Below are 23,732 nucleotides of genomic sequence, written 5' to 3' on the forward strand. Positions count from 1 at the left end.
TTTTTTTAATCTAATTACCTCATATTTTTATTTGGGGGGAAAACAACTTCAGAGCTGGATTTAGGGGCAGCCAACCTCTGGGGTGCCTGGCTTGGAGTGCTTTGAGGCAGTGTTTCTCAAAACAGGTCTGCCGCTTGTTCAGGGAAAGCCCCTGGTGGGCCGGGCCAGTTTGTTTACCTGCCGCATCCGCAGGTTCGGCCGATCGCGGCTCCCAGTGGCTGCGGTTCACCACTCCAGGCCAATAGGGGCTTCAGAAAGGGCGGCCAGCACATCCCTCAGCCCGCGCCACTTTCTGCAGCCCCCATTGGCCTTTAGCGGTGAACCGCAGCCAGTGGGAACCGCGATCGGCCGAACCTGTGGACACAGCAGGTAAACAAACTGGCCCAGCCCTCCAGGGGCTTTCCCTGAACAAGCAGCAGACCAGCTTTGAGAACCACTGCTGTAGGGTATTCAAAAGTTTAACAAGTGGGGGGGGAGCACCAGAGATGTTCCTTGCCTGGGACACCATTTGGTATAGGGCTGGCCCTGAACACCTTAAAAGCTTTGATTGGCAGATGGTAAGATGCTCATTTTATAGCCCTTCGGCCCTATCCAGTGTCCTGGTGAGGTGCAAAGTCATACATCTAGGAACAAGGAATGCTGGCCATATCTGCAGAACTGTATCCTGCAAAGCAGTGACTGAAAAGGATTTACAGGTCATAGTGAACACGCAATTCATATTCTGAGAGGGAACCTTTTCTCTAAAAAATGAAAGTATTATTTCCTGTGAGAAGAATAAGCTGCCCCAGATGTCTCTGATTAATCTATATGTGCTAACTAATGAAGACATTGTGTGCCTCACTGGCTGACACGGCCATCAAGAACATTGCTCTCATCAGTGCTGCTGTCCCAAAATATGAGAGATTAAGTTGACATCTGATCCCAGATCTCTTCAGCAGCCCAGTGATTCACCAAGGCAGTGGAACTGGCAGTCATAAATTTTACACCTATAGATAACGCCAGTTCACTAGGAATTTCAGGTGGGTTTTTTCCAAAGCCCTCTGCAATGGCCTAACTTTGCCTCACGGCTGAATCCAATGGGAGCAGAGTAAGGGCAATGCAGAAGGCTTTGGGGAAGGAGGGGGGGATCACACCCATTCAGCAAAATCTCTGCTTATGGCATAAACTCTGAAGCCCCAGTTTCAGTGCTCACCAAGCGGTCCATTCTCCAGGTGACCTGCAGAGTTTCCAGCTGTGTAACTCCCATTAATTTGAAACAGGAGTCACAAAGGCTAAATATCTAATAAACTCTGAAAAAATTAGTGCTAAAAGCTCAGCCTAGACACAAATAGCCTCCACTGCTTCTGGCCCACCTGTGCTCTGCAAGCTAAGCAGGATTAGGCAGGTCACTCATCTGCCATTAAACCACACAGTCCTGCTTTTCAAGGACATGGTTTTGTCTGGTATTTGGGGGAGGAGGGCCATTTTGAAGAGCACGCTGCTCCGCTCCCATGCCGTGTGACCTCGCACTCATGGTGCGTCCAAGGTCACGCTGGTGAGGGCAGGGCACTCTTAAAAATGGCACCCACATCTGGTGTGGCCTCACATGCACCATGTGTCCAAGGTCATGCAGGCGGGGATAGGGTGGGACACTTTTAAAAATGGCCTCCCCCATGCGGTGCGGTCTAGTTACTGTGTAGTCCTGCCTTGAGTGCAAGGGACTGCACTAGATGACCTACTGAGATCCCGTCTGGTCCTACACGTCTATGATTCTATGCACCATGCATCCGAGGTCACGGGACAGGCCCAGGCCATTCCCAGAAGTACCTGAATGCCCAGTATTCTGGGAATAAGAGCGATGATGACTGTCCTTTCTTCTGCTGGAGCCCCTTGAGCCTCCTGACAGCCACATTCAGGAACTCCCCTGACAGCGCTCCTGGAACCCTCCAGCTCTGTCCCACTCTGTTGGTGCCTGGGTGCTCATGCCATCACCTGGAACACAGAGTTCAATCCTGACCTCCCTATTTAAAAAAATGTATATCGGAAGAAGAAGGCATCAGAAAATGGCTGATGGAAATAATGAGGGAGCGACAGAAAGCCTTTCACATGTGGAGAGACCGAAAAGATTAGGACCATTTACTTAAAGGAAAATGAAGTGGTAATGGGGAAATGGTCAAGGTATACAACTGAATGAATGATACAGTGAAGATAAATCTGGGCTCCTTTTTATTCTCTCTGATAATGAGAGCAAAGGGACATCCAGAAGACTGAAGAGTATTAATGTTGTATCAATAGTCAAAAAGGGCAAGTGGGATGACCTTGGTAACTTTAAGCCAGTTAGCCTGACGTCAATCCCAGGCAAAACAATGAGAAAGCTGATACAGGATTTAGTTAATAAAGAATTAAAGAATAGGGACATGAACAATGCCGGTCAACACATTTTTATGGAAACAAACCCAATTTCTTTTTTTGATGAGAAAAACAAATTTGGTTGACAAAGGCAGCTGCATAGATGTAATACACATAGACTTTTGTTAGGGATTTGACTTACTACCACGACATCCAATTATAAAAAAACAGCACTATACAATATCAATAAAACACAAAGATGGACTAAGAAATGGCTAATTGATAGTAGTTGACAATGGGGAATCATCACTGAATGGGGGTTTCTAGGGAGGTGCCGCAGGGATTGGCAAATGACTCAAAGATTGGCAGAATGATAGATAATGGTGATGGCAGAGCAGTCATGCAGAGAGATCTGGTTTGTTTGGTCACCTGGGCCCATTCAAACAAAACCCATTTTAATACAGCCAAATGCAAAGTTATACATCTAGGAACAAGGACTGCTGACCATATCCGCAGAATGGGGGATTGTATCCTGCAAAGCAGTGACTGAAAAGGATTTAGAGGTCATAGTGAACAAGCAACTCCGCATTAGCTCCCAGTGTGATGCTATGGCATAAAGGACGAATAAGATTCTTGGATATATAAATATGGGAGTAGTCAGCAGGAGCAAGAAGGTGATTTTACCTCTGTATACGGCATTGGTGTGAGCACTACTGGAATGCTGCATACACATCTGGTGTCCACATTTGTAAAAAGATGTGAAGAAAATTGGAGATGATACAGAAAAGGGCCACAAAAATTTTCTCCAGCCCTGGAATTAGACCTCACAGTGCGACACTTAAAGAGCTCAGTGGGTTCTTATCATAAAGAAAACTGAAAGGTGACTTGATTAAAGTACCTAAGTCCTTCAGAGGGAGAAAATATTGGGTACTAAAGATCTCTTTAATCTAACAGAGAAAGGCAGTATGAGAACCAATGGATGCTGATGCTACAAATTCAAATTAGATATTAGGCACAAATTATGAGACACACAAGGTAGGTGTGGTAATATCTTTTATTTTATTTATTGTCCAAGAAAATATATGCCCTCACCTATCTTGTCTCTGTCCTATCCTGGGACCAGCCTGGCTAGAACAGTGTTCCAAAGCACAGATTTTTAACAGTGAGGGTGATTAGCCATTGGAACAAACCATCCAAGGAAGAGGTGGATTCTGGATCTCTTGATTCCTTCCTGGAAGAGATGCTTTAACCAAACACAAGCTGTTGAGCTCAATAAAGCAGTAACCTGTTGAAATTTAATGGCCTGTGACATACAGGAGGTCAGATTTGATTGCCCCTTCTACTAGCTTTAAACTCTATGAATCCAATGAAAATCAAAAGTAACAAATTTCCGACTGATTAAAGGAAATACTTTTTAGAAAAACATGCATAGATTAACCTGTGGAGCTACTTGCCAAGAGCTCAGTAGGATTCAAAAAGGTGTTAGGCTTATGTGGATAGCAAGAGCCTCCCCAGCTATGACACACAGGGTAAAAAAAATTACAATTGATATAAACCCTCATGCTTCATGGCAGCGGCCAACCATTCACTGCCTGGGCCAGGAAGAAACGTCCCCTGTGAGAAAATGAGTCTATTATTATCCACTGTAAGGTTTTTCGCAGCCTCTCCTGAATCATTTAACACGGGCCACTACCAACAGCAGTATATTGGACAAAATGCAGTACAAAAATATTCAAAAGACAGAGAGTCAATAATATACTAAAATCAATACAGAGGTTCTAAGGCAACATTTGGAGGCAGGAAGTGACTCTGCAACTTGGAGGTAGAGGGGGCAAGTTCCAAATACTTGGGAGAGTACAAGTGAAAGATAAACAGTCCACCTATGAAAAGTCAGAGGGGGGAGATCAGGAGGCAGCCAACAACTCAAAGTGAGTGGGTGGAAGAGGTGGTGGATGAGAGTTCAGTGCACAAAGGTAGTTTAGTCCAAGGTCTATGGAGAGCTTTGGAAATTAGAAAGGGAAATATTGAATTAGATGTCTAGGAAACCGGCAAAGGTGATGGAAGATGGAAATGATATGGACCCAAAATCCTTCTCCTGGGAGCAAGAGGGTAGTCTGGCTGCAGCACTCTGAACCATGGAGCCCAAGGAACAGACTTCCATAGACTGGAGTCAATCTCTGGGCTATATTGACTTTTGCTGGTATATTCCAGGGCATGATGTAGTGAAAATTCCACGCACGCATGGCATGCACTGGTACAAAGCTCTTGCAAACACCTCTCCACCAAGGAGTCCACAGCCAGGCAGTGCAGCTTGTAAGGACAGTGGTTTGACACAAGAGATAGCCAGGTGGCTGCCCCAAGGAGCTCTGACTGTAGTGAATGTATGGGTGGAACCCCAAAGAGAGCAACAGTGCAAAAGTCTCCAGAGGGCATGGGCAGAATCTACCAACAGTGCAGAAATTTTTACCAACACGGGTGAATCAGGCCCCATTTCTGTGTATTGGATTTATTGGTTATCTGATGTGGGGGACCAGCAATTTTTTTCCCAATGTCCATGCAGACTGGCAGCCGATGGATCGCAGACCGGCACCGGTCCATGGACCACCACTTTGAGTAGCACTGATCTAGGGGATTTTCCATTCTTGAATCAGATTTTCTAGGCAGTTTCTGTAAACACACACACACACATACACACACACACTCATTCCTGCCAAAACTCAAGGATGCAACTCAAAAGACTCTTCCATCTTTTGAAAAGCCAACTTACTGGTTAACTACCCTTTGTCATTCAGACTGAAGCTGGTAAATGCTGGTATCATTAGAGAGAATGCTTCATAAGAAAGATATTTAGCTAGAAAAATAAAACAAAGAGTGAAATCTTCAAACACACAGCTTAATGTTTGTAATATTTGAAAGATTAAGTCAGGGTTTTGTTGGGTTTTTCAGTTAGAGAAAAACAGGGCTGCATCTATAGACATTTCAAATTACTTAAAATAATTGTGCTGCAGGAGCTTACAAAGGGAATGATTACACAAAACGTAACAACTGTGTTACTTATTACCCTTGACATTGCTTCAATAAGGGTCATTTTAGAGAAATATTTCATTGGGTATTATGTTGGTCTTCATCAAGCTATTTTTTGAAGCAATCTGTGAATCTTAAAACATTTGTTTCTTTGTGCTACAAAAAGAAAAAAAGAGACAATGTTGGTTTGTTCCCTTTAATAGGTAGCAGATTATTCTAGCATTCTGCTAATCCCTTAAGAGAAAAGAAAATATAAGAGTGATTCAGAGTAATTTCACTGAAAACTTCCCCTTTTCAATTTCTCAGTCCTTCATAATGTTAATTCCTCAAAGTTTGTTCCTTGGGCAGAAAGGATACAAACCATAATATTTTGAAAAACACTCTTTTACCACTATCCTGTAAATTATTTTCTTGGATGTGAATGAATAAGATAAACCATACCTGGTGCACTTAACACTTTCTTATTTTATTAAAGAAAGCAATTCTTTTCAGCAGTATAATTCAAAACATGCCCATATATTTACATGTAAAAAGTCAGCCTTCTTTTATCTCCCACATCCAGTTTTGGTCCTAAATTTAGCAACTGCTATAAGGGAAAAGGACCAAATTCTATGCTGAATTATAGCCAGTGCCATGCTATTTAAGTCAATGGGTTTGCAATAGCTAGTAAATCAGCCTTAAGACTCAAAACATACAATCCGTGTACACCTCTTACTCCTATGACTGGCCTCCTTGACTTTTCAGATTGTAGGTGGCATTATGGGGCATGAATTATGATTTCTGTGTTTGGAACATTTGAGGACTACCACACTCTTAATAAGGAAATAACAGTAATGATAAATACATTTTGTTCAGTGGGATTACTAACATGTGCAAGGTCTACTTGACTACCTAAGGATGGCAGGATTGGATCAAATTTGACCCTGAGTATGATCCTTACCAGGGTTTATGCTTTCCTGATATAGACTCTAACCTACTAGCTGAGTAAATCCAATTACCTGCAGGCTGGTGTTCCCACAGGAAAAAGGTGTGTGGACTGTGGCAAAGGAGCTCAGAGGTTCAACAGGTAAACACTTTCCTAATGGCTAAACGAACAGCTTCATCCTATACTATAATGCTGTCATTCTTGGCTGTTAATTTAATATATTAATATACTGAAATTCCTAAAAATTCAATATTGGGATGAATTTCTGCGGTCAACAGCTGTGCTGGACCAAGAGCCATGTCATGGGTTGAGTGGCTTTCGTTACAGTTGTTCCTGTGAAGTGATTACAGAGGTCCTGGTTCAGGGAGGACCAGAATGTGTTGCAGCAGGGAACTTAACACACATGGGGACTGCCTGGTCAGGGAGTTCTCTGACTGCTACTTAAAGCATGGCTCTTTTCCTTTGTGTCCTCGATCTACATGATGGCAGAAGTGAGTGAATCTTTTTCCCTAAAGGAGGATTAAAGGAAAGAAGAGAGATCCCTACAGACTGCCAGAGTAGTGAATAAGTGGAAAATCAGGGAGGAGACCTGTGAAAGCTGCAGCAAGGAGGCAGAGCCAGGAGCCATGGAAGCTCCCTAAAAGTGGGGGGGCCACCAGCACCTGAACCGGGGCCCTACCCCGCCCACGCCGCCCTTTCCCACCAACCCCCACACTGCCCCTTCCTCCAATGCATTGCCTCCACGCTCCCCATTCCCTCCAAGCCCCCACCTAGCACTGTCCCTTCACCCAAGACCACACCCCCCATTCACTCCTCTCCACCCCGTTCCCTTCCCCCCTCATTGCTCTCCCGTACAGTCAGCAAAAAGTGGGAGGGCATAGCCATTCTCCCACCCCCCAGCCCCGTTCCAGCATCCCTGGGCAGAGCCCTGTCTTAATGCAGCAATGGACCCCACAGCACAAACAGCTCTGTTAAAGAAGTTTGATTTTTGCAACCCAGGAATTGGTCTTGCTGAATCTGGAGATTTGAGTGATCCTGGATGGCTTCTGGTTTAACAAAAAAAAACCATGAAAATGCCAGGTAAATGCCCTGATATTTGCCAGGGGTGATGCCGATGAGGATATCCTATGTGCCCTATCCCTCACTGATGAGGAGAAGAAAGAATACACTAAGCAGATGAGGCTTTTGATGTCCATTTCATTCACAGATAGAATATTATGGATGAAAGGGACAAATTTAATAGGAGGTACCAGGAACAAGGAGAAACAGCTAAGATGTTTATTACTGCAGTTCATAATCTTGCTGAACATTGCAAATATGGAATTTTAGAAGAAGAACTAATCACAGAGTAGTTGTTGTCATAAGAGACATCAATTTATCAGCCCAGCTTCAGCTAGACCCAGATCTCACACTAGCAAAGGCTATAGCAAAAGTGAGAATGCAAGAAAGCATAAAGAAACAGCAATGCAACTTACATGTTAGCAGCATAGGGGAGACTGCATCAGACAATACTGACAAAGTAAAGAGAAAAGACACAAATGTGAAAGGAGCAGTCAGACCAAATTTACAACATAAGAACAAGAGACCAAAGGACCTTCATAAAAGGAAAGGTTGGAAGAGTTGTGGAAGATACCAGCAATGTCCAGCTAAAGAGGCAGAATGCAGGAGACTATTCTATACCATTAACTACATTCATCCCATCTGGAAGGTACTGTTTCAGTCAGCTTCCATTCAGTATCTCATCAGCACCAGAACATTTCCAAAGGAGAATCTCTCTGATTATGTCAGGTTTGCCTGGTGTCCTTTGCCATGCAGAGATAACAATGAACAGGAGCAACTACATGTAGTTTTGAGTTGCTTCCAACAAAGCTGGCCTCATTCTGAATGAGAAATGTGAATTTAGAAAGTAGCAGATAAAATTTGTAGGGCACATAATTAGCAAAGGGTACTCGCTAGATTCAGATAAATTGAAAGCATTACTGACCTTACCTGAATCCCAAAGACATTTTTGCCATAAGAAGATTCCTGGGCATGACAAATCATTTGTGGAAATTCTTACCAAATTTAATGACAGGTTTCAGCGTAGCAGCCGTGTTAGTCTGTATTCGCAAAAAGAAAAGGAGGACTTGTGGCATCTTAGAGACTAACCAATTTATTTGAGCATAAGCTTTTGTGAGCATAAAGCTTATGCTCAAATAAATTGGTTAGTCTCTAAGGTGCCACAAGTACTCCTTTTCTTTTTACCAAATTTAGTTCATGTAACAAAACCCTTTAGGTATCTCCTTAATAGTCGCAATATGTGGCTTTGGGGGAGCGCACAACAAAATGCATTTAATAAAATAAAAGAACTATTGACAACTCCACCTGTTTTGGCACAATACTTGGTAAACTATCCAACAATAGTACCAGTGGATTCATCTTCCTATGGTTTAGGAGCAGTAGTCACACAAAAGCAGCCTGGAGACTAGAGACCTGTTGCATTTGTATCAAGAAGCCTCACAGAAACCAAACATCAGTACACTCAAGTAGAAATGGAAGCTCTAGCAGTCACTTGGTCTTGTGAATGGCTCAGTACATATCTGTTTGGTTTGGAGTTTAACATAGAAACAGACCACAAACCCTTAGGTGTATTACTGGGATCAAAACAACTGGGTGACCTTCCACCTAGAATGGACTACGATTGATGTGATTTTCTTCAACATTGTAGACATACCAGGGAAGACACTCAAAGCAGCAGATGTTCTATCTAGAATGCCAATCAAGCAACCACCAATGGAAGATGAAAAGGCTTTAGAGAAAGATGTCAAAGTCTACACTGACCTTGTGCTGGCAGCAATTCCAGCATCTGCCAGCTGACTTCAGCAAATCAGAGATGAACAACTAAAGGATGAGACTTCCCAGAAACTTACTCAATTCTTCCAAAGAGGGTGGGATCAAAAGAGTCAGCTTTCAACAGACCTTCTACCATATTGGCAGAAACAAAATGACCTTCATATCTGCTTTCTAAAAGGATGGCAGATTTTTATCCCTACAATATTTCAGAAAAAGATACTCTCCAAAATCCATTAGGGACTTCAAGGCATAAAAAAATGCAGGGCAAGCACAACAATCCATTGGTGTCCCAGTCTGAGTAAGCAAATTCAGACTTTATTAAAAGGATACAAGGAATGAAACAAGGAAAATAATAAACCACCAAACCATTACCTTCTACAAAGCTACCTGACAGATCTTGGCAGAGAGTAGCAAGAGATTTGTTTTTCTGGAATTGACACACATGCATTATTGTAGTTGATTACTTCTCCAGATATATTGACTTGGCTTTACTTACACAGACTTCATCAGCACAGGTCATCCAGAAACCAAAGTCAGTATTTGCAAAACATGGTGTCCCTATAGTTCTCATATCAGATAATGGACCTCAATTTACCTGTGAAACATTCCTAGCATTTCCATAGGGCTTTGCTTTTGAACAGCATACTAGTAGTCACGTTTCACCCAGCGGAATAGGGAGGTGGACAGAGCAATGCAGACTTTAAAAGTCTTCTGAAAAAAATCAGTGGACCCGTATAAAACACTTCTGGCGTATCAGTCTGTATGCGAGCGGTGCTGACAATCTCCAGCAGAACTTTTAATGAGAAGACTACTAAGGACACGTTTACCTGTGGCACCAATATAGCTCAAACCTAAATGGCTCAACCTGAAAATGGGATCCATCCAAAATAAAATTTTGGCACAAAGAGAACTTCAGTGTTTGGCACAGAACAAAAACACTATTTGAACTAAAATCAGGGAACAAGGTTTTGCTCAAAAACTCCGAGACATTAGGGACCATTTGGAACCAGGCAGAAACTCTTAGATCCTATCTAATGGAGACTCCAAAGGTACATCTCTGGAGGAACTGGATTCATCTTCCATATTTCCCAACAGAGAGAGGGTCTGGGGCCTGCAGATACTCTGTCAGTGAGCCCCCTGCCCAAGTAACTCAACACACAAACTCAACGGAAGTGAGAACACAGTCTGGAAGATTGCTCAGATTCCTGCAAATACTTTATATTACTGCTCGGGACTATTTAAATGGAATAAATAAGGGAACATAGTAGTATAAATAGTTTTAAAGAATTTGAAGTTTATTTTGAATTATTTGTATATACATTAGTTTATAATTAAAGTTTTGATCTTTTATTATAAAGGGAGATGTGGAGTAGTTATAGAGCTTGTGATCTTCCACAGTTACCAGAGAAGACCAGGATGTGTTGCCACAGGAAGCTAAAACTTGGGCACTTCCTCCTCAGGGAGTTCTCTAGTTGCTGCTCAAAGCATGGCTCTTTCTCTGTATGTCCTCACACTACAGTTCTCTCACATAAGGATGCTGATAAGATATATCCAGATGCAGTATGGCAATGATGTTTCCACTTCAAAAGCAAAATTGTAAAAACTATATGCTAATCTAGCAGTACGTGGGCACAGTGTGGTCAGAGTTTAATATTCTTCAATACAGAGAGAGAACCCTCATTAACACCTCAGTTCCCCCATCTGTAAAATGGGAATAATGTTACTCTCTTCGAGAAAGTGGGTTGAGATCTACAGATAAAAGAGTACTACACAAGTGAAACGTGTTATTGATGTTCTTACTTATAAGTTAATTATATTGCTACCTAGCTCTTGTATAGCACTTATCAGTAGATCTCAAAGCACTTTACAAAGGAAGTCAGCATCATTAACCCCATTCCACAGACAGGGAAACAAACAGAGAGGTGAAGTTACATGCCCAAGGTCACCCAGCAGGCCACCCTGTGTTCTCACTTCTGTGGCAGAACTGGAAATAGAACACAGGTCTCTAGAGTCCCAGCCCAGTTCTCTACCCACTAGGCAACACTGCCTCCCTATTACTACTACTATTAATAGCCATTATGTATCTTAAGGAGTCAATATTACTTCCTGCTTCTCATATCATGAAATGAGTCATAGCATAGGTATGTGATCGCATAGATCTCAACATAGAAGTAACCTCAGTTCTCAAGAATTAATGCACAGCTTTAAAGTGACTCACAAAAGCACATATTACCTTATACAAACAACAAGGAGTCCGGGGGCACCTTAAAGACTAACAGATTTATTTGCGCATAAGCTTTTGTGGGTAAAAAAACACTTCTTCAGATCAGAAGTGGTTTTTTACCCACCTAAGCTTATGCCCAAATAAATCTGTTAGTCTTTAAGGTGCCACCGGACTCCTTGTTGTTCTTGTGGATACAGACTAACACGGCTACCCCCAATACACATTACCTTATAGGTTTCTCTGTAAAATTATCTACACCTCTTTGAGACATGGTTTAAAGAGAGAGTCTGCAGAACCTAATTCATAGCAGGTAAAAATACAAAGATCTTTAGGGAAGCTCTCCTTAACAGCAGCAAAAATCTTCAGAAGTACTTCCCACTAGCAGAAAAAGATGCTTGCCCACTTGCTCAATGACAGCTGAATTTAACAGGTTTCAAAGTGTCAGACTTTCCTTTGGAAGAGAAGAGGAGTTACAAATGCAAAGCAAAATCCACATTGTCTGTCTGGGAAAAAATACTACTTGCTAAAAGGCGATGGGAATAAAAATAATCTATTATGAAGGGGAGAAAAAAGCCCAGGAATGTGAGAGTGATGAGTCTGTCTGTTCAACACACAAAACTACATGTATTCTGATTGCCAAACACAATCTGACTAATTAAGATAAGGCCAGATGACCAGATAACCCTGACTTTATTTTTCTGAACTATTGACTGGTTCAGAAGTACTCGGTACCATAGCCCCTCCTCTATATTTATTGCTATTGATGTTATCCATCATGCATCTGAGCTTGCAAAATACAAATGGAATAACAGAGACAATATTGTTTGTTCCTCCCAAAATAATGTCAGTGTGACTTTCTACTTGGATTCATATTTGCTAGCTAATGATATTTTACACCTGGTGTTTCATAGCTAGAGCTGGTAAAAAAAAAATTGAATACCCACTCTGGGAAATTCAGAGTTTGACATTTGATTTCATCCAAAATTAGGATAAAAAGTCAAAATCTCAGAATTTTTTCTGAAACAAAATTTTAAAATATTCCTTTTGCTCTTACCTTAATGTTTTATTTCAATTTTTTCTGATACGGTCAAAACATTTCATTTCAATGTTATCCTTTTGTCTTATGTTATAATAGATTTGTTATAATGTATAACGTATATGTGATGATGTATAACATAAAGTCAAAGTGAAACATTTTCCTACAAAATCAAGACATTCCCTGCAAAACATTTAGATTTAGTCAAATCAGCATTTTTCAATGGAAAAAACTCTTTCACTGTGAAATTTTTGAGATAATGGAGAAATCAGAAAAAATGTGGATTCAGTGGGCTCTATTAGAATTCTGAAAAACTGGACTACACACAAAACTCTTACCAATCAGTGACCACACCGGGCCAAATTCTGCATTGAAGATCCACCTCTCCCACACATGCAGCTCCATCCATTGATTTAAATCACACAGGGTGCAAGTCAGTGCAGATTACAGCATACTTATTAACACACTTTATTCAGCTTCTGGTTACATCACCTTCTGATGTAACCAGAAGCTGAATAAAGTGTGTTAATAAGTATGCACTAACTTTCTTCAAAGCTCCTCTTGAAGAAAGGTTGAACTGCAAGAAGCCTGCCATCCCTACTCTGCCACAAAAAGCACCTGCAATCTCTGCTCCAGTCACTGCAAATGGACAGTTTAGCCAAGGAGGGGGTATGTCCTGGGCAGCCGGGGAAATAGCTGATTCAGTATGTGTTCCAGGCAGCCTCCACCAATGGGCTTCCATGGAATGCTCAACACAACTGAAAGTGGTCCTCTCCTCTTGGAACACCTGGGGGAGGATAGCAGTGCAAAGAGCCTCCTAACTGCATGAATCCTCCTTGGTGCCCACCCTGCACTGACTCAGGGAACAGCAATTATCTCTCTGCAAATACAAATTAGTCGAAATCAATGCAATTTGGTCTGGTTTTATTTCGGCAAGAAGCACAGTTTGAGCTAGCAGCAAAGGGAGTCTTCTTCTGAATTGAACACCCCAATATGAAGGCATGATGCAAGCTACTGATTTTGTCTTGGCATAGTCCTAAAATATGCACCCAGTGGGACAGATTCCCAGCTGGTGTATCCATTAACTTCAATGGAACTACACGGATTCCAGAGGCTCTGATCCTTATGTAGAACACCCCTGAATAGCATACTGCCAGAGTTCATTAGTGGTACTCCATTTGACGTACACCTTTAGGTCATGGCTGACTTTCTTTAGATTTATGAGGGATTTCTTGGCTTTTAAGATTTTTTTCCCCTACTGAAAGCCCTTAAATTTCAAACAAAATACTATTGAGAAAATAAATATCTGCATCTCCCTGAAAAGTGAGAATCCTGGTTTGGTGAGAAACCAAGTTAGTCTCCAGAAAGACTGGCCTTCTGCAGAAACCCATAATAAAACATAGCCTATCAGCTCTGCTAATCAAAGGTGAAGAGGTGAAAGGGAGGAGTTGTGATACCTGTTTTGGACCATGCAATAACTTTCCTTACCCTACCCATTTCCCTTCCCCTCCCCCCCAAATTTAGCAAACACTATGATTTTTTTAAACAATTAAACGGTTTTATATCAAACATCAAAAACACACAAAGTGAATCATACATAATAAAGTTAGCCCACAGCAGTGCAGGATAAAAATAAAGTTGCATATATATTTAATAAAGAGTAGTAAAAAGGGGATTGAGGTGCTTCATCATGACATATATAAACAACGTTGCTCAAACATTTCAGGCTTGCAGGAAAAACGTTGAAATTGCTTTGAAAAATCCTTTGGCAAATGTAGCTAGATAACCAACAGTTTTTAAGACCACAGCCACAGCACTTTGGCAGATCTCATATGTTAAACAGTATTGAGTCTCAAAGTAAATGAGGTTGAACTTGGATGGGAGACCTCAGAGGAAAACACATGCAAAAGGAGGAGGCAGTGGCAGTAAGCTACAGTAGGTGCAAAAAGAAAAGGAGTCCTTGTGGCACAGTAGGTGCCTTATCCTACGGATGGGTTTCAGAGTGGCAGCTGTGTTAGTCTGTATCAGCAAAAACAACAAGGAGTCCTTGTGGCACCTTAGAGACGAACACATTTATTTGGGCATAAGCTTTCGTAATAAATGTGTTCGTCTCTAAGGTGCCACAAGGACTCCTCGTTATTTATCCTACTGAGTCAGCCCTGACCCAGTCCCCCTGACTGGACGCTGGGTTGCATCCATGTTGAAACAGCCAGCTTCCTTTGCAAAGAGTAGGGATTCTTCAGAAACAATGCAAAAAGACAGCTCTCTATGGTGCTGATGCCCAGATGCATGGAACCAGCTCACATTAAATTGTTCATGATGAATTTAACATCAGTCCTGTAACCCCCTACTCCCTCGTCCCCCCTGCAAGGTGGTGTGAAAATGACAGCGGATCATGAAGCCAGCCGCAGGAACCACCTGCGAGAGGGTGACCATTCACCCAGACATCCGCTCCCTCTCTGACTTGAGTAGCACCAGCCAGCATGAGCAACCGTTGAGAGGATAGTGTTCTTGATCTCACATGAGGTAGCACAAAGGAATCATCAAGTGAATCAGGAGGTGGCAGTGCTATGGTGTCAGTTTCAGCAGGAGTCGGAGGCGGTGGAAAGCAAACAGTGGGAATAAGGGAACTGGGGCTGTCCTCCTAAAGAGCCTGTGCAAGCCGGGCTGGCGATGACGGCCGAGGGAGGCATGTAGCCATGTGCGACATAGCCAGGCCTCCTGAAAAGAAAACCAATAGCATTGGTGTGGAATTCCCCCCTCCTCCCCACCTCTGTCTCCAGATCAAAAAAGGCAGCAGCAGCAGAAATGCAGCCTCTGGCTGTGTGAGAAAAGATTCTGCAGAAGGAAGTTAGCCACTTGGGAAATTTCTGCCTTGTGAAGATACTTGAAAAATAAACAGTGGGACATCAGCTCAGTGTGAGGCAGGCTAGCTGGAGTGCAGAAAGGAGGAGAGGGAATGAAGAAAGGAGAGCGCCAAGCATGCTTGGGAATAGGTCAGACATGGGCACCCTCTTTGAGTGGCGCAGACTCCGTTATCGCGCCCAGGGTAGTGTTTACAGAGAAGTCAGTTTAATAGAGGCAGGTGCTGCAGGCAACGTGGCACTTCGGGAATATTTTCTGTCACATTCTGATTATTGTAAGATAACTTGGTGAATATGACATTAGCAAAACATGCTTGCAGTTTCCCTTGACGTGTGTAGAAGGCAAATGTTTTGGGAACCCATGGAGTCTCCATTCCAAAGCACCATATATTTGACAATAACCTCTGACAAAGGGTATCTGGCATGGCATAAAACCTGTCTGAGAAGCAGGGGTAAGGCAAAGATAGTGTCAAGGGAAGGTCCAGGTGATGGATGTTACTGAAATGTGCATCAGTGGAGAGTGTGCATGGTAATGCTTATTTGAGTTTCTTTTTCTCTCTGCTTCTCACCAAGCTATTTCACTGGGTAGCCAGAGTTCATCACCAGCCAAAGCCTTGAATAAACCCACACTGAAGTGTGTGTTTGAGAAGTTTTATATGACAAGATCACCAAGTGGGTTGCTCTTTCTTCTCCCCCATCTTGTGTTTGTTGCATCTAATAATTGGCACAAATGTGGTTTGTGCCAACAAGCACAGGGCATTAGCTCATGTTCTGTGGTCTTCATCTTCTTTTAATTTGGGAAAGCGGGTAGGGGAGGGAAATAGCTGTAAATGTCAAACCTCAAGAAAGGACTGATCCCCAGATCCAATGGTGGATCCATCTGTGCCTCCAGTGGCAGTTTCCAATGGTATAAAATGATGACTGACTCTGCGTTAGTGGAAGGATATAGAGGAGAATGTGGCCAGGAGTGAGTATACACAGAACACCCTTATGAATATGACAATTATTCTATAGTAAGGTTCCAGTTCCCTATAATTTCCAGGGATGTTATTAAAGTGTTTGGCATTGTTACTTTAGGGTACTGAGAGTTACTGTAAAGAGACTATGTTAGCAGTTCATGTAACCTGTTTTTTTAGCATGTTCGGAGTTAAGGTCACGAATGTACTGAAAAAATGAACAACTTCTATATAGCGCTAACTACAGGACTGACTTTACACCGTTGAAATCAATGGGGGGTTTTGCCATTGCAGTCAGCATGGTCGATTTTGGAGTTTATTCCTTGGAGGAGAAGGCCCTTGAGCCAGGCAGGAAGAGTAGTAGAGGGTAAAAATGCAGAAGGATTATTTTTCCTCAGCTCTGAATTCCTAATCATCTTTTTATTCCCATGGCGTTCAGTGGGAACTGTCTGCACATATCTGACGGGAGAGCAGTCCCCAGGGCTCTGATAGCACCTGGTACGTTTGCGACCTACCTCTTGCTGTAATATACACTCTTCTTTTCACAATCACTTTCCATCCTTTTTCCCACCTTTCCCCCACACCCCGCTCTCATCTTCATAATGCTGCGTGGAATAAATATAATACTGCATCTGGCAATGAAGTTTTCCAGAATATTAACATGGGGATCAATTTTTAAAACCATTGCTGAAGTCAAAGAAGCACGTTGCTAAAAATACCAATTGAATTTCCATCTATTTGGTGTTTTATGACTCGGAGCTTTTGCTAGTCATTTCAGAAAGGCTTGTGGCTGGAAACAATGCTGGAAGATATGCTATGTGGTCACCTTGAATACCATGACATTTTGACTGGGTAGAAACTGATTCAGGACAGCAAGAGGGATGCGTCAAACTAAGGCTCAGATGGTCTAAAATATGTTTTGTTGTCCATTACTAAGAAAACGTGGACTGGAAGAACAAGAATGTCAGAAGGAAAGGATGCAGTCAGTATAGCTGTAGCCATGTCAGTACCGGGATATTAGAGAGACAAGGTGGGTGAGGTCATATCTTTTATTGGATCAACTTCTGTTAGTGAGAGAGACAAGTTTTCAAGCCACACAGAGCTCTTCTTCAGGTCTGGGAAAGGAACTCCCAGCATCACAGCGAAATGCAAGGTGGAACAGAGTTGTTAGAATAAGTAGCTACAACATATTGTAAGGTACCATTCAAGGTAGAGTGGAAGTTATGGAGTAATAGATTCTTCCCCAGATTAGGACAACACTTCCACTTCAGTCTGTATTGATGCCAAGTCTGTAACTTAGATTTAGATAGGTTTCAGAGTAGCAGCCGTGTTAGTCTGTATACGCAAAAAGAAAAGGAGGACTTGTGGCACCTTAGAGACTAACAAATTTATTTGAGCATAAGCTTTCATGAGCTACAGCTCACTTCATCGGATTCATCATTCGTAGCTCACGAAAGCTTATGCTCAAATAAATTTGTTAGTCTCTAAGGTGCCACAAGTCCTCCTTTTCTTTTTAGATTTAGATGTTAAGGGTAAAATTTTCAAAAGGGCCTAAGTTCCTTTTTCATATAGTAGCCTAAGGGCTTGGCTACACTTGGCCCACCTTGATTATCACTACAAAAGGCTTTTTCCCCCCTGCTCTCCTGCTGGTAATAGCTCACCTTACCTGATCACTCTTGTTACAGTGTGTATGGTAACACCCATTGTTTCATGTTCTCTGTGTATATAAATCTCCCCACTGTATTTTCCACGGCATGCATCCGATGAAGTGAGCTGTAGCTCACAAAAGCTTATGCTCAAATAAATTTGTTAGTCTCTAAGTTGCCACAAGTCCTCCTTTTCTTTTTGCAGATACAGACTAATACAGCTGCTACTCTGAAACCTTACCTTTTATAGCGCTCTAACTTGCTGGCTCAGGGGAGTGAAAAATCACCCCCCTGAGCGCAGGACGTCAGAGCGCTTTAAAGCACTAGTGTAAACAGGCTCCGAGCACTGGGAGCCGGGCTCCCGGAGCTCAGAGCTAATCTTCTCATGAAGGTGGATTACCAGGAGCATGATGACACTCGCACTTCAAAGCACTAGCTGCAGGAGCTTTCCTGTGACAGCGCTTTGAAGTTTCCAGTGTAGCCATACCCTAAGTCACATTGCCTTTCAATGAGACTTGGGCTCCTAAAGCTCAGTTCCTCAAAGATATTTTGGCACCTAACTCCCACTGGTGCCAAAATATTTCTTGGGTTCTGCACCTGTGTGCCTAAGTCTCTCCTGAAAATGACACTAAAGCTCCTAACTCACTTAGGTGCTTTTAAAAATTTTACCCTAAATCTGATTTTTTAAAATCAGAATTTGAATTTTTAATATTTAGAAATTTTGGTGAGAGAACCTGCAAAAACAATATTACTTTGCCTTTCCATTCAGGAAGTCTATTCCAGCTATTTCCATCTCAAAAATCTTTGCAAATATTAATGACTTTATCTTCACAACACCTTTAGGGGGAAGGTATTATTATTATCCCTACTGTACAGATGGGGAAACTGAGGCATGGAGAGGCTGAGTGATTTGCCCAGGGTTACAGAGGAAGCCTATGAAACAGCTGGGATTAGATTAGATCATTAGTCTCCTGTGCAGTAAGTACAGAAACATCCTTCTTTTCTCTGGGAAATAATTGGTTCTCCTTCAAACATAATTTCTGTGGTCTCATGTTCAGTTAGTTTTCATAATTAGATCTGGTCAACAAAGGGACATGTTTTTCATGGATTTATTTTGCAAAAAATGTCAGCCACTCCCCCCCCCCTTTTTTTTTCTTGCTTTCCTCAGAAATGTCAAAACCTGACTTTTTTCAATTCAAATGACTTTTCTTTGGGCTTAAATTTGAGGAAACAATCTGCCACTGAAGATAGATTGCTAGGAGTAACTCAAAGTTCTTTTCTAGGTCCCCATAATGGCCAGTATTGGTGCCATTGAGGTCAATGGCAAAATCTCCACTGTCTTCAAAGGGAACAAGATCAGGCTCTGAATGTTCAGTTAATCGGTTAACAATTCAGCTACTGCTGCTCAGCAATGCACCTTTGCTCCTGTCTGTTACCAGTGGAAACTCCAGCTGTTTTATATTGGTTCTATTTAGCAAGTAGATTTTGAAACAGAGTTAAAAGTATAACTATAGAAGTAGCTTCTATATAGCGCTACAATATATATATATAGCTTTCTATTTCTTCCAGTAGAAAGCAACAGAGGCTAGCTGAAGGATTCTGGTAGAGTCTAAAGGAATTTCCATTAGGGATTAGTGGAAAGTAGAGATGGTCTGGTGGCTAAGCACAAGAGTGGGAATCAGGAGACCAGAGGTTTATTCTTAGCACTGTGTGATCTCGGGCATGTCACTTTATTTCATTTTCGGTTTCTTCATCTGTAAAATGGGGTTAATATACTTTCTTGACTCAGACAGGATAGATGCAGACTTCGACATTTCAAGCACATTCTAGAGGGGACATCGAGAGCAACAATGAACAGGAGGAGTTGGTTGGTGAGCGGAAAGTATTAGATGAGGTCTTAGATTTAACCTAGAGAGAACTGAAAAGGAAGGGAAACTGGATGAAACTCCTGGAGAGTTCCCATGATCTGGAAATAAATTCACTGGATCTTGCTCAAGTTACTGATGGTCTAATCAATTAATTGTGAGCACTGCACAGAGGAAAGGCATTCAATTTCTTTAAGGATCTCTAACTAGTGTTAAAGTTCAGGTAAATTTGTTATTCACTCTCACCCCCATGGCTATTCTAGAAAAAGATTTCTGACCCTTTGCTCGTCTATGTAAACTGTTTTAAATAAGTCTTATTTTATATCACCCGGTAAAGTCCGGTACCTGAAAACAGATCCATCCAGGTGGATGTGTATGCCCTCTGAATGCCCATTAAAGTCAAGGATGCTCCGTAGGGGTGCAAGGATCCATGCTGCAGGATTGGGACCTGGGCAACCCATCACACATGTATAAAAAGTAAGATTCTAGCACTCATAGTTGTGGAGAAAAGCTTGAAAAGGTGAACCTAAAAGCTCATTAACAAACTGACAAATCAAATGAACCCAAATGATTTTTTAAAAATCTGATGATTTTTTAAATGAACTTCATGATATTTTGTAGTCAGCCCCATGAAATTTGAACGCTTAAGGTTGGCAGACGGTATAAGCCACATGGAAAAAGTGCACAGCAAACCAACCTCAACATTGCCAAATGACATATCTGGTGCTAGGAGGAGATGTCCACACAGTTGGGAGTTTGGCTGCTTCTCCATATCTCTCTCTTTTCCTCTCTACACAATTCCTTTCCAATTCCATCTGGTGCGACCTACTGGCTACTTAGGCTCACTGGCTACTACCTAACCACCTCATGATGTCTCCACTGGGAGGAGGAGTGCAGGGGGCAGAACAACTTCTCCCTTAAATCCAGGAAGGTCCTATTTAGAGAGGATACTCCATTAGGGAGCAACACCAGGAGAATCCACCCAATACCACTGACAGTATTTTTCGGATTAGCTCAAAAAGTAACAACTGAGAGAAAATGATTCAAAATGGCTTCTGCCAACCCTCTTGATAGCTCAGAATAGGCTCAACCAATGAGAAAACCAGACTATGGTTCACTCAGGAACTCTCTGCTTTTGGGTAGCAAGTATTTGTTCTACATGTTGTGCGATGGGTCGCCTAACTCACATGACTGAGTGGGTGACTGAAATGTTTTCAAAGAGAATAATAATGAATTGTGATTCATGAGCTGCTGAGAGCTGTAAATCACTGTGAGGCACAAAATCTGGGAAACACTCACGATTCATGTACGCTTGCACGGTTACCTGGTAGTTCTCCAAATACAAATCATGTATAATATAGTTCAGGAGAGATCAACCTTCGCCTGTTAATTTGAGAATCACCTTAATTTTAGGTTTTTACTATCCAAGTGTCTATAGGCCAAGCACACTCATGGGTGCACATAAAAGCCCCTGCACCACCACAGTTGGTTTATGGTAGAAAGATGCCTATGGAAACAGAAAAGGAGTACTTGTGGCACCTTAGAGACTAACCAATTTATTTGAGCATGAGCTTTCGTGAGCTACAGCTCACTTCATCAGATGCATGCCGTGCATCTCGGCATGCATCTGATGAAGTGAGCTGTAGCTCACGAAAGCTCATGCTCAAATAAATTGGTTAGTCTCTAAGGTGCCACAAGTACTCCTTTTCTTTTTGCGAATACAGACTAACACGGCTGTTACTCTGAAACCTATGGAAACAGAGGAAAGCTTGTCATGAAACCACTACCGCCACCTTCTTGACTGACCCTATGCTGTTCTGGCCTCTCCTCCCATCAATTCATACCACTGGAGGGCAGCATATACAGTAATTAGGAGATGTTCATTCAGCCACAAATTCACTGTGAGACCTCTAAACTGTGGCTCAGTTTACCCATCTGTAAAATGGGAATTATACCTCAGCTCATAGGCACTGGGAGGATAAATATATTAATGTATGTGATATAGCAAATACTCTAGTCAACACTCCACTGCTTTTCTCCCTTTTTCAGTTATCTAACAGAAGCCCATATTTTGTTGCGTTTAGGAAGCAACACACTGGAGCAGAGACCAAATCCCATAATGCACGGTATCCATAACAGAGCCAAGATTAGAACTCACAGAGGAAGCAGTGTTATCCAGAAAGTAGAGCACTAGACCAAGTCTCAGGTGACATGGGTCCTATTCCCCAGTCTGGTGTGTGACCTTGGGCAAGTCACTTTGCCTCTTGTTGCTTTTACACAATTTATCTATAGATATCTTAAGCTCGTCTACGCAGGGAGTATCTCTTGCTAATATTTTTTAACAGTGACTGGCACAAGGAGGCCCCACTCTTGGTCGGGACCTTTAGGCACTACCATAATATGAATTATTAAATCATCATCATAATTAACTATTCCTTAAACAAGTTCATAAAAATAGATAGCATAATGAAAAATGCATAGTAAAATGAAAGGAAAAGAACAACCAACCATCAAAATAAGCTATAAGACCCTAGAAAAAATGTTTATTTTTAAATATCATAATTTCACCCTAAAAAAAAAAACTTTGCAACTATTAAATAAAGTTGACACATATATTTGTGCACTTGTGTTTCTTTTAAAAGACAACCTGTCTCTTGGAAGTATCGTAACAGTTTGTGATCTAGCAGTTGCTATGGGGGCTGCTTGTGTGTTGAACAAGTTGGATAAATCTGCTGAAATTAGATCTGGCCCATGTTTCCAGTGCTACACTAACTTATTGTGCACTTTTTTTTTCCCTAAAGAAAATAAGAATGTAAATTGAAGAAACATGTTTTGCCACTGAAGGATGGTACATAAATATTTCTTCTCCATGAACATTGCCTTTCATGGCATTGTCATCGCACACCTCTGCTGACTTTCCTCATGTTAAATTGCTGCAGTTTGGCTGCCAAATAAAGATACTTTATTCAAATAAACTGAAGTGATATTCAGATGGGCTCTCAGTGCAATAAAAATAATCTACGTGCATGTTTTAATTTTGATGCCTAGAAACACAATAAGCTTTTTCACTCACATTCGGTATGTATTTGCTACAAAAATGATGTTTTAATATAAAATAAACAGCCTGAAATGAACTGCTTTCTTGTTTTTGAGTCTTTTATCTCCTGCCTCTAAGAGCCACAACATTTCATGGAAACCAGAATTATATCGTCATAGCCCAACTTCTTTTTGTTAGAAAGTAAGCACATTTGCACTGTTCTGAAAATAATACAGTCTGCTCCAAGTACTTCCAGCCATACCATCGCTTTTCATACAGAACTTGCTGTAGAAACACAGACTATTTGCAGTTACTTTGCATACTGTAGGGAGAGGTTTGTAGTATACTTCATAAGTGTTTTATTTGCTCAAGTTGTTTGCTTTATCTCATCTCAGCAGGGATAACCAAAAGTCTTGTCCAAATGGAAAATATCTGCCAGGACGCACCTGACACTTTGTCATTTAGTTGCTTTACACAGTAATACCTAACCAGTGATTCTCTTCCAAAAGTTTCACAAACAAAAAGAGGAACAATTCCCACCTCAGAAAGATGCTATTTCTTCGGAGATTGTTGAGGTGCCAGGCCTGAATACTGGGAAAAAGAAAGGACCATTTGTGTCATAAATGTCTCTATGTGACATTACTAAAGTTTGAGCATGGTTTGAACGAGAATGCCTACTTCTACCCATTAAAAATGCTGAGTCAGGGCTAGATCCCCAACTGGTGTAATTTGGGGTGACTGCATACTTGACCTTATTGGAAGGATTCTGATGGACACAAACTGAGGATCTACCCCTCTGCTTTTATTAGTTACAGTCACAGCCACATTCCATTGAGCAAATCCCAGCCAAAATTTTTAGCACAGCTGCTCCAAAAATGTCTTATTTTCTGGGAAAAAAAAAATATTTTTTTTTTAACAAAATATTTTGCAATTTGGGGAGAGGCTCATTTGTCAAAATGCAAAAAACTGGCAAATGCAGACATTTTCTCAGGAAA

Source organism: Lepidochelys kempii, chromosome 9 (assembly GCF_965140285.1).
Source record: "Lepidochelys kempii isolate rLepKem1 chromosome 9, rLepKem1.hap1, whole genome shotgun sequence".
Taxonomy (NCBI): Eukaryota; Metazoa; Chordata; order Testudines; family Cheloniidae; genus Lepidochelys; species Lepidochelys kempii.